This window comes from Tachypleus tridentatus, chromosome 11, assembly GCF_004210375.1.
Source record: "Tachypleus tridentatus isolate NWPU-2018 chromosome 11, ASM421037v1, whole genome shotgun sequence".
Lineage (NCBI taxonomy): Eukaryota > Metazoa > Arthropoda > Merostomata > Xiphosura > Limulidae > Tachypleus > Tachypleus tridentatus.
The window spans coordinates 88663985-88675110 of NC_134835.1; the positions used below are offsets into that span (position 1 = coordinate 88663985).

The following is an 11126-nucleotide window of genomic DNA, read 5'->3' on the forward strand; positions in this document are numbered from 1 at the left end:
CCTTTTAGTTCTGTGTGTGAGAAATTAGTTTCCTACAATAATTGGTTTCGGATTATGATCCGCACATTTTTATGAAAAGTTAATGTCAATATCTTTGGAAGGAGAATAATATATGGCTAGGATCGGTGGGTGGTGATGACTAGCTGCCTTTTTTCTAGTCTTACACTGCTAAATTAGGGATGGATAGCGCAGATAGTTCTCGTGTAGCATTGCGCGAAATCCAAAACAAACACATACTGATACAACATTAACGTATGTTTACAGAAACTATATATCTAATTGAAAGTAATTCTTCACTTCCTAACTATTTTATTTAATAGTTTGTTTTGTTTTTTTACAGTTAAGGGCCCGGGATGGCCAGGTGGTTAATGAGTTCGACTCGTAATCTGAGGGTCGCAGGTTCAAATCCCCGTCACACCAAACATGCTCGCTCTTTCAGCCGTGGGAGTGTTATAATGTTGCGGTCAATCCCACTATTCGTTGGTAAAAGAGTAGCCAAAGAGTTGGCGGTGGGTGATGATGATTAGCTGCCTTCCATCTAGTCTTACACTGCTAAATTAAGGACGGCTAGCGCAGATAGCTTTTGTGTAGCTTTGCGCGAAATAAAAAAAACCATACAAGTGTGTATAATACACACTCGTATTTTATAGTTATTCAGTTACTTTAAGTAGTTAATTCTTCTCATCACAGTCAAAAGGTTATCTATAACTTTAATCACATGGGAAAAACAAACAATGGGTATAATTAACATTTAGTAGTTCCTTTTCATCTTTTTTGATATAGCTAAACACTTTTTATACACATAATGTCTTTTGTCCATAATATTAAACAGCGGAACCTTTCCTGCGCAGTGCTGTTAGTGGTACTGTCGCACTATGCAAGTAAGGAAAACATTTATTTCAGAAATGTGAGATGCAGATAAAAACGCTGCACTAATTTAAAGGATCCCAGGGTACAAGTTATAATGTGGATGTTTTTGTTTTTATTTATTTTTGTTTCAGCTTGTTTTTGGTTATAAAAAACTGGTATAATTAATCAGAAGCTCAGATTTACTGTTTTAATTGATCCTTCCTTTTGATTTTGTTTTAATTTAATTTATTTTTATCAGTATTAATTTTCTCCAAAAAGCGAAAAGTTTATACTTATAAAAAATGCACTCTAAGGTATTACCGCAAGAATTAAATTAATTAATATTCATTTATCTGGAAACTTGCTAAGTTTAGAATTTGTGTTTGGAACAATTTTGAAGTTGAACTGCATCTGGAGATACCATGTTTATATTATTTATCAAGGAGTGTATTGGTGCATATATGTGTGCAAGAAAAAGGTTATAGAAACAGGTATGAAACATATATGTCAATAACTATATTTACAGCAATAGCCTAATCTCTTATACGTTTCGCTTCAAAGTAGTTAAGACTTTGAGCAGACGTAATAGTAATAAAATAACGATGTCAAATGGGCAACGTTGAGACATTTTATGGCAATGATTACATACACATGTTAAAGAATTTTCTGCCAATTCCACCAAGGATAAAATTGAAAGAATTTTTTTTTTTTTTTTTTCGTATAGAACTGCGTTTTCCTACCGGAAAATTTGTGGACAATGTATTGGTTCGAAGATACGGTAAAAGTGCATTATAATCTTTCCATTCACTAGAGAAATCTAACTTCAAACTAAAGAAAGTGGCATAAACGTCTGCTGGATGGATTCAAGTAGAAACACCGGCATAAAAGCTATCTCACAACAAAGTTCACAGGAGCAAGACTGTTTTAAAGAATATCATTACCTGGTTAGACTTTATACATTTAGTGTGTTTAATTTTTAGATGTGAGAATGAAAAACTGCTCGTCACGAGCATTTGCATAATACGAAAATTATAAAAATCTGTAAAGTTACTAGCAGCAAAAATAGACCAATGTCAATCTTTGACATTAACGCTTTCTTAGGGATTTTAAAAATATAAAACAAACAAACTAAAACATTACAGACAGTGCGTTCAACAAATTATATCCTTATCAATCACCATCTTGTATCAATGATAATACAATGTATGGACTCCCTAACATCCATGAACAGAATCATCCATTACGCCCTGTACCTTCTGCAAGTGGAACGCACAGTTATAAAACAGTCAAATTCCATGTACCTATTCTTAATGGCGGTAGGTGGTGATGACTAGCTGCCTTCCCGCCAGTCTTACACTGCTAACTTAGGGACGGCTAGCACAGATAGCCCTCGAGTAGCTTTGTGCGAAATTCATAAACAAACAAACCTATTCTTAAATTCATTAACGTATAATGAATTTACTGTTTTGGACTTATTTTGTTACTTCTATATGTTTGAAATGAATTTTTAGTGGTTAGTTTTGGTATAAGTTATTTATTCACAAACATTCCATTGGATTAGACCAGGCCAGCGACTTCGGTTTTTCTGGCCCGCCAACAGTTTATTAAAGTAATAATATAATTGTTTAATTTTATGAAAAAAAAATGTAATTGAGCAAAAGCCAATCTTGTTGCGATACGGCCCGCCGATAGTTCATTCAAGTAACAAAATTATATCATATTGTAATCTTCATTTTTGATTATATATATATTACTTAGTATTGCGTCATTTCACTTATCGATCCCAGTGTTCTGAAGTAGCGTGTTTCCTCCCACGCCTGCCCCGTGTACCTCAGTAAGTGTCAGTGAATGTTGCTGTTTACTTTACGAGGGCTGTTCAAAAAATACGCGGACTGTTTGAATTGCGCGGCTCCAGTTGGTTCCAGGGGAATCCGCTTGATGTCGCTAGGTTCGCACAGATCAGCTGATTACGACGCCATTTCCCGATTGCAAATATCTTCATTTGTGTATTAGCTACGCGGTTTTAAGTGAAGTGCGATTTTTTCGTTTGGCGGATTTCAGAATAAATGACCTGAAGGAGCAACGACTTGCTGTGAAATTTTGTGTTAAACTTGGAAAATCTGCGACTGAAACTTTTGCTATGCTTAACACGGCTTACGTTGATGTCACTATGAAGCGTACGGCATGTTTCAAGTAACATGAACGTTTTAAGGATGATTGACAATCCATTGAAGATGATGAGCGTCCTGGACGTCCTTCCACGTCAACTGACGACCCACACGTCGACAAAATCAACACCCTGGTGCGGGCAAATCGACGTCTGACTGTCAGGGAGCTTGCTGAAGAGTGTGGGATATCAGTTGGATCTTGTTACGAGATTTTGACCGAAAAATTGAAGATGCACTGCGTTGCTGCGAAATTCAGCCCTCAGAACTCGTGAGTGTTTGGCCAAACACTCGATCACTGTTCTTCCCCACCCCACCCCCTACTCACTTGACCTTGCTCCTTACGATTTTTTCTTGTTCCCCAAACTGAAAAGACCCTTGAAAGGAAGAAGATTTGAGACGATTCCCGAGATTAAGGCAAATGCGACGAAGGAGCTGGAGGACATTACAAAAGAAGCGTACCAGGACTGTTTCAACAAGTGGAAACACCGTTGGGATAAGTGTGTGCGTTGGGGAGGAGAGTACTTTGAAGGAGTCCCAGACCTGTAACTTCTAAATAAAGTACATTTTGTTTTATGACGTCAGTCCGCGTATTTTTTGAACAGTCCTCGTATGCTCGAGTTCAGAGCTATTCCTAGTTATTATGTCAGGGCAAGGGAAGAAGAGAAAAGTTGACTCTGAATGTCATGTTTTTAAAGAACAATGGTGTGTAGACAACTTCGTTGTTGAATCACATAACAAAACGTTGTCCTTAATATGCAACGAGAATACAACAGTGCTAAAAGAATACAACATTTGTAGACATTACCAAACCAAGCACTCATAAAACTATTCTCAGTTCACGGGAAATCTACGTTCAGACAAATTCGAAACCTTGAAACATAACTTATCGTTACAACAGTTTGTATTTAAGAGAAGAAAGCTGCAGAAAGAGAAGAATAAAGCTGCAAGAAGAGCAAGTTTCCGAGTGACACCTGTTTGCCAAGCGAGGAAAACCATTTACCAATGGTGAGCTAATTAGATTATGTATGATTGAAGCAACCAGAGAAATATGCCCAGAAAAAGTAGACTTATTTAAGATTATTAGCCTTTCGGCGAATACAGTTGCTCGTTGAGTCGAGGACATTGGAAGCAATACTTTCTCTCTGCTGAGAAACAAGGGCAAATAGTATGAGTGCTTTTCCATAACACTTGACGAGTTAACAGATGTGCCCGACACTTCACAGTTGTAGTTGCTTATTCACGGAATCAAGATTAATTTTGAAGTGGCTGAAGAATTAGTTTCTGTGCACAGTATGCATAGAACAACTACAGGTGAGGACATTTTCAGCGGTCGAAAAATCTCTAACTCAGTACAACCTGGAATGAAAACGGATGGAATGTGTTACAACAGATAATGGTAAAATATGTGTGGTGCAGGAACAGGTTTAGTTGGTCAAATTACAAAGCTGTTGAAAGTGCGGGTTATTCCAAGCCCATGGTTCTTCACTTCACTATTCATCAGTAAGCACTGTGTGGAACATATCTGGATCTGTCATGGAACTTGTAGTTTCAACAGCGAATTTCGTTCGCTCTCGTGGACTCGACCATCATCAATTCCGTAAATCTTTGGCGGAAATAGGAGAAACATATTCCGACTTGTCCTACCACACTTCAGTTCGATGATTTAGCTGTGGGAAGGTTATTTCGCGATTTTTTCAGCTTAGAACTGAGATAAAAATTTTCTTAAATGAAAAGAACCGCCCTCAGTCGTCAATTTCCAAAGTCATTGGCTTTTTTTGTTTTTTACCATGTACCTGAATGAATTTAATCTTAGACTATAAGACGAAACCGCGCTTCTTTATGATATGTACACCTAGGTGAAAGCATTTCGACGATAACTAATACTTTTGAGTCCCAGTTGATGAGGGGTTGCTTCACACACTTTCCATATTGTGAAAAGTTCAAGCAAGAAGCGGGATCTCCATTCCCACGCAAGTTTGTACAATATCTCCTTTTTGACCTGAAACTACGGTTGAAGGAGCGTTTCTGATTTTGATGGGAGCACAATAGAAATAAGGATCTTCGAAACCCCATTTGATTGTGTTATTGTTGAACTGCCACCTGAAGTTCAAATGGAAGTGATTGATCTGCAATCCTACAATAAGTTAAAGGACAAATACGTAGAAGGGAAACTGAAAAGAGTTCTATAAATGTCTTTCAAGCGATCAATATGTTCATTTAAAAACTATGCTTGTGGATTCATTTCAGTTTTTGACACTACCTATTTCTGTGAAGTCATTTTCAAAGATGAAGTATGTGAAATCTAGTTACAGATCAGCCTTAACTGATGAGCATTGGCAGTCACTTTTGAACTTTGAACCTGAATTAAGTGTAATTTTGTCAGAAAAACTAATGCTAGAAAAAGACGATCATGCACCTAATATATTTTCAATATGTGCTTTTATGAGAAATAAATTAGTGATGTTGTATCCTGATCACGTATGCATCCCAACTTAATTTTACCACAACCCCTCTGGCCCGCGAACCCTAAAAAGATATACCTCCCGACTTATTAAAAGAGCCATGAAGAATAAGTCATTAACTACATGTAACTCCATCCCAAAAGTGTTCATTTTTAAGGGTAACTAAAAGCAAAATTAAGAGTAACAAATATTTTCATTTCTTGTTTGGAAGTAACAACCATTTTGTGTTTAATGGATAAACTTAAAACGTTTTCCGAGATTATAAGAATATTATGATGAGAAGGTTTTATTACATTAATTTGTTAAATTAGTTGTTTTAAGTCTTTTGACTTGAACCCAAGTCAGCAACTGCTTACAAAATCTAAGGCATATTTTTACCGGCGAATTCCTTTTAGAGAATTTTGTAAAATATAAATCAATTTGCTTTATCCTGTTTGTTTGTACAAATATTCTTGGTCATATTTGTTTTGTGTTTACTTTTACTTAATTTAATATCGCTATTTTCTTTTACTAACACTTCTCAGGTTTTATTTCGAACTTTACTCACGATTCGAATTATTACGGTTAAGTTGCTATGATACAGTGACACTTAACAACAGTTTTTGAACTATTGCACGTGCGGTAATTGTTGAATTAGATATATTTATTAATTCTAACCTGTTTCTACAGGTTTTCTGGGCTGTCATCCAAATGCGTATAATTCGGCATAATATCATTATTATTTCTCAATTGATTATGACTAATTCAGATTTGTAAAAACACGTAATATATAAATATAAGTAAAATGATCTAAGGGAGATATTATAGACCAGTATTATGGCTATAGTCTCTACTTTAGAAATTAATTAAAACAAGTCACACGCTCATGTTCCCACAAATAGAGAAATGACAGGTCACTAAAAGCACAGTATAACATTGTGCTTAACGTGTCGAACTGTCGTTACGGGGTCCTGCTACCGTTAAGAAATTCATAAAAAAATAACCAGAACATTTTGAGGCTTTCGGTTTATCATTTCACTATATATGTAAACACGGCTGGTTTGGGTTGAGAAAATATTTTATGTAGAGGAGCGAACAACGTTTCGACCTTCTTCGGCCATCATCACGTTCACAAAGGTTCGGACGATGACTGAAGAAGGTGGAAACGTTGTTCGCTCCTCTACATAAAAAAATTTTCTAAACCCAAACCAGCCGTTTTTACATATATATTTTTCTCTACAGGGTGGCCCGTAAGACCCTACTCATCCATATGTTATATTCAATTACGCATGTATTATAATTTTTTTTTTTCAGAGAAATATGGCCGATGTAAGCTCATTTTCACTTGAAGAGCGTACATGAGCACAAGAATACTGGTGACAGCACATAGATACACTGGATACAGAAGATATATGGAAGGGTAGGGACTTACGGGCCACCCTGTACAAATGGGTTTTCTTGTTATCACTAATTAATAAATCTCACTGTTCTATTACAGTAGTCTTAGAGTTAGCGATGACTGCTGTTGATTAGCTAGCTGACTTCCCTGACCTTTAAATTTGAGATGGCTGGCACAGAGAACTCCAGTTTGTGTAGGTTTGCACAAATATACGAAAAAAATGACTTTTAACTTACAACCACTGAACGAGTAGATTGGTCTGTCTCGGTTATACATCAGTGAACACGATGTCGGTATTAATTTACTACTAAAACATGAACTCTTAAAGTTGCAGAACTTTCTCAGACGTTATCTATTACTAACTATCGGATTATTTAAATTTCATCACCACAACTACACCTGTCAATAAGACAATAATCTTTCTTTACACAGCCTGTAAGAGTAATTTAAGACAATAATTCTATTAAAATATAACTGCAGGAATAACTCACCCTAGAGATGTAATATTGCACAATGTTAACTATAGTTATGAAAACTTGTAACTACCGTAAGTATGTAATTCATAACTCTAAAACAACATATATTAAAAGAGTCATGTAGAATAAGTCATTAACTAAATGTAACTTCATCTCAAAAGTGTTCATTTTTAAGGGTAACTAAAAGCAAAATTAAGAGTAACAAATATTTTCATTTCTTATTTGGAAATTCATATGTTATATTGATTTGTAGCCTGCGGAGTCCACAATTTTTCTCATGATACACAACGTTAAGTATCCCTTATGTGACGTCATTTTGGTGTCTACTGACTAACTTACTGACAACACACTACTGTAAGTGATGTGAGTAGTTACAACATGTGGACCCTTTTTAGAGAAACTAATCAGTGTGTGGACAACTCTCATTGTACCTCATGAACAGAACCAAAGCCTTCTTTTCACTAAGCTCATGGACTTAATAAGGAAGTAAATCACATTTTCCTTTTATCATCTGGGTGAGATAACATAACTATTACCATAAGGTCACGAGTGTTTGTGTCTAATGTTAGCAGATCCTCATAATATGAAGTAAATATTGAGATTCCTTGAGAGCAGTATATGTTAGTCGGTAAAACTCCTGTGGAGTAATAAATAATATGTGACTTAAAGAACCTCTCACGAATAACAACACCAGTCGTGTTAGAAACACACGTGTGCGTGTGTGTGTGTTTTCTTATAGCAGAGCCACATTGAGCTATCTGCTGAGCCCACCGAGGGGAATTGAACCCCTGATTTTAGCGTTGTGAATCCGTAGACTTACCGCTACACTCGCGGGGGCGGAGAAACATACATAAAGAAAGTATGGAATTATGAACAAAATAATCTGAATTCTGGTATTTTGGTATAAACGACTCTGTACAGCCTTAATCTGTCTATTAACAATCATTATGTAATGACTGAATGTTTCATACGACACTTGACATTCCACTTGGTTTAGTTATTTGAAATGCTTAAGACTTTCCTATTTATAAATTCCAAAATAACTTTTGACAACAAATTCCAAACATTTCGGATTTTATACGTTTTGTTTTCAGGCAGTCAAAAAGCTAGATATTTCACTGTTTATTTTATCCATTGATTTGAAAAAAAATAATCATATAGCATTTTTTCATTAAAATATCATTCTTTTACCCTAATTGTAAATACAAAACTATATTCACGAAGATGTAGCAGTGTGTGAAGGGTGTTGTTATCCACCTGTAACACTTGCTTATAAAAGATTTAATTGAGGGTGTAGTGACCTATTAAGTCAATACACAAGTATCACTTGTTTTTTATTGTACTGGCAAATGGGTTATTCTTTGTTTTAGGATATTTACATTGTCCCTCACATTTCTCTACCTAACGTAGAAAATTAAGAATGGTATTAACAATCTTAATAAAACAAAACTACACCTTTTCCTCGTCACATTTAGAGATACTTTTTAGTAATACATTGTGAACTTGATGACAGTAATATTAGTATTCCCAAACTTCACTGTATTGAAATAATTTACATCTGAAGTTGTAGTGTCTTCTATCCCTGTTTATAAAGCTTATATGTTTTATGTTTCTTCATGTTAAATTACATCCGTTATATTTTTCTCCCATATTCTTCTAGTCTTTTCCTCTTACTCGTAAGTTTTCTTGTCATGTTTTTGGTTACGATCTTCAAACATTGTTACATATCTCCATGAAATTCTACATTTTATCTAATTTTTTTAATATTCGTGTGAAAGATCTAAAACATCTTTTCTTTGTGATTACTCGCACATTGTAATCACAAGGTGTTAATTAGTTTTTTTTTTAACTCAGTAATATTAATGTGCATAGTTTCTTGTTTGTTTCTTTTTGGTATTAGGCCCAGAACAGTCCAGTTGTGATACTGATACTAACGTAATCGCTTAATGGCTAGACTATATCAAGTAATGCCACAAATGTATCTTGAATATAAAATATAATTTTGAAATCCGCTAATTACTATCTTGAATGGAAAATATTTTGCAACGGTTTGTTTGTTTAGAATTAACCGCAAAACTTCACAATGGGCTGCCTATGCTCTGAAGACCATGGGTATCGAAACCTGATTTCTAGTAGTGTGAGCCCGCACGTGTGCCACTGGGGGACATTTTACAACGGACTATCCCTTATTGGTTATCCAAAAGTTAACACTTACTTATTTGTGAATCCATTTGTTACAACCTGATACTATTCTTGTTTATTGTTCACAAAAACATATGTTAAAGCAGATACCTATAATTCACCTCCGCATGTGACATAGGTGTTCTCTGCGTCTTATTTCTCATATGTATTATATACCTTATTTTTGTCCCTTTAGTACGGATTCTTTCGGGTTAGGTAGTAAGATGTTAATTTTCATTTGTGCCAAAAATTGTTAATGAAATTACTAGCCTATTTAATATCAGGTCATCCCTTAAATAATGTTTTATTTCAGGTTCAGAAAAAGAGAAAGGATTTCAAACTATTTTAATGTTATTTAATCAATAACGTATGTTTCATTATTATTAATTACTTCCTACCAACGATTCAAAAGCTTCTGAATGCCACTTTTATAAAATTTATTGGGGTTTGGAGGAAAAGAATGTAGAGAGGGTAGCTTTGACATCTTCGTGTGTTTCAAGCTCTTCTCCATCAAGATATTTCTGCAAACTTCGGAATAGATGATAATCAGATAGGGGCAAAGTCTGGAGAATAAGGAGGATATGGAAGTTTTTCCCAGTTTAGCTCTTCAATCTTTGCAGATGTAATCCTTGCTGTATGGGGTAGTGCATTATCCTGGTGTAACACAACACCTTTACGATTGATCAAAGCAGGCTCCTTTTCTTTCAGTGCAACATTCAAGCACTCTAACTGTTAACAATAGTAGTCAGATGTAATCGTTACATTGAATAGCAGCAACTCAAAATGGATCCCCCCCAAACGGTTAACAAGACTTTCCTAGGGTGAAGATCCATTTTGAGCTGTGCTTTAGCCAGTTTACCTGCACTGAGCGTTTAACATTTTTATAATATATCCATTTTTATCTTCAGTTATTGACCTGTCCATAGGAGGTAAGTTACGTTCAGGAGAGCATAGAGAAGTGCAAATGTCCACTCTTGCTCTAAGGGTGGCTTCTGTCAAGTTATGGGGAACCGTGTTCCACGTTTTGACACCTTTCCAAGCAGTTGCAGATAACGGTTAACTGTTGAATGAGTTGAATTTAGCTTCTGTGCTAGTTCTTCAACTATTACAGCACAATCTTCATCAAGTGCATCCAGCAGCAAGTCATCATTAAACAGAACAGGACGACCTGATGTGGCGTATTCCTTAAGCTGTAGTCACCTGATCTGAACTTCTGAAACTACCTTCGACATTTTTTTTCATTGAGACTCCGCACCATAAACATCTTGAATGTTTCGCGTAGTTTCTGCTACACCAGTGGTGCACAAAGTCTGGCCCGCGATGTCCAACGGGAAAGTCAAACAGAGAGTTCGCGCCTACGCGAAGATTAAGCGCTATAGAAGAATATACATTAGATTAGATACTGGATAGTTCCATATTTGTGTCGAGCAATAAAGAAAATTTAATAAGCAAATCTCGTTAATGCATAGGCATTTAATCATTGGCGCAATGACGTAATATTTCCGTAATTATGAAATCTCACGCGTTCCAATTGTTCTTCGAGATTTACTTACGAGCCCTATTTTGATATTATTTCGTAACAAAAATGGCAGCTAATCGTAAAAGAAAATTT

At 35.6% G+C, this 11126-nt stretch overlaps 1 long non-coding RNA gene across 2 annotated transcripts in view; it reads left to right on the top strand.

The window, feature by feature from the left end:
* The window catches only part of LOC143232716 (uncharacterized), a 33266-nt gene extending 30887 nt beyond the window's left edge, over positions 1-2379 (top strand). The window contains exon 4 of one of the 2 annotated variants that reach the window (XR_013017696.1): positions 1574-2379. This is a non-coding gene — a long non-coding RNA (uncharacterized LOC143232716). Of the gene's footprint in view, positions 1-340; positions 633-1573 lie in introns of those variants that run through there. The other variant, XR_013017695.1, reaches the window with a different exon arrangement.
* Positions 2380-11126: the final 8747 nt, after the last annotated feature.